Source organism: Triticum dicoccoides, unplaced genomic scaffold (assembly GCF_002162155.2).
Source record: "Triticum dicoccoides isolate Atlit2015 ecotype Zavitan unplaced genomic scaffold, WEW_v2.0 scaffold178775, whole genome shotgun sequence".
NCBI classification, from domain to species: domain Eukaryota; kingdom Viridiplantae; phylum Streptophyta; class Magnoliopsida; order Poales; family Poaceae; genus Triticum; species Triticum dicoccoides.
Genome location: NW_021225015.1, coordinates 4,685 through 5,783, shown reverse-complemented (window position 1 = coordinate 5,783; position 1,099 = coordinate 4,685). Strand labels below are relative to the sequence as shown.

The following is a 1,099-nucleotide window of genomic DNA, read 5'->3' as shown; positions in this document are numbered from 1 at the left end:
TAAGCCGGCAGTACAAATTCAATATCACAGTAGTTATATGTGAGATATTATGACCCGCCCTGGTTTTGACGCTAAGTCGCCAGGGCATATGTTGTTTAAACTCTCTGCAGGATTTGCAGAAATATGACATGTAAATGATTAAGTTCAAGCTCATTACCAAAGTTGATGCTTCAAAATGATTGTCCGTTCTGGATTTTTCTCAAAAGGCTATAAGCCGCCGGATCATGAAAATTCTGGTTTACCATGAAGGCGTCTTGGATCGCCATCGGCCAAGAGCTGCCGGGTATTCAAACTCCGAATTTACTTGTCAACAGATAAGGTATTTGAATTCTTTGAATAGCCAACATGGCTGGATTTCTATTATGATTATCAATAACCAGTATTATGATTGAGGTTTCCAAAGTCGCTTTAGCACCATAGCTATTATCTTTCTCAATGGGCATGATTTATTTTACAATGGAGGAAATAGTCCCGAGTCGCTGCAGGCTTACAACCCGGCACTTGGGGGCTACATTATTCAAATCAAGATTACATGCAAGTCTCATGTCACTGCAAGCATGCATCATGACACTTGGGGGCTAATGCAAAGTCATTTTTACTTGTCTTATTGAAGACCCGACTCATCATATTATAATGAGCCGGCCCTTGGGGGCTACAAATTGCTCATGTCAACAATTCAAGGTACACAGATTTTCATCTATTATTGAAGGATCCATGGCTCAGTTGGTAAAGCACAAGGCTCTTAACCTTGTGGACGTGGGTTCAAGCCCCATGACGGGGGTTACATCATATGATGTTATTTTCATTGAAGAATATATCAAGTCCCAGCTCAATATTATCTTATCGAGCCGGCCCTTGGGGGCTACACTGATTGAAGTTTTATTAGCAATTACAAGTCCTAGGTTGCTGCAAGCATGACAACCCGGCACTTGGGGGCTACATATATGGAGTATTCAGTTTATATGGTTGAGATGAACTAATCAGATTTCTTCAAGGTTGAAACACTTATTGGAGCAAGTCTTAAGTTATCACTATATTCTCTTCTTAAGACTTGGGGGCTACAAGTATTATGCATATAAAGGAGGAACATCTTCATTTT

The 1,099-nt window shown here is 40.3% G+C and overlaps 1 non-coding gene across 1 annotated transcript; it reads left to right on the top strand.

Annotated features, from left to right (window-relative positions):
* The first annotated feature begins 708 nt into the window (after positions 1-708).
* On the top strand, positions 709-786 carry TRNAK-CUU. The gene has a single exon. It is a non-coding gene; the product is annotated as a tRNA-Lys (tRNA).
* The last annotated feature ends 313 nt before the right edge of the window (positions 787-1,099 follow it).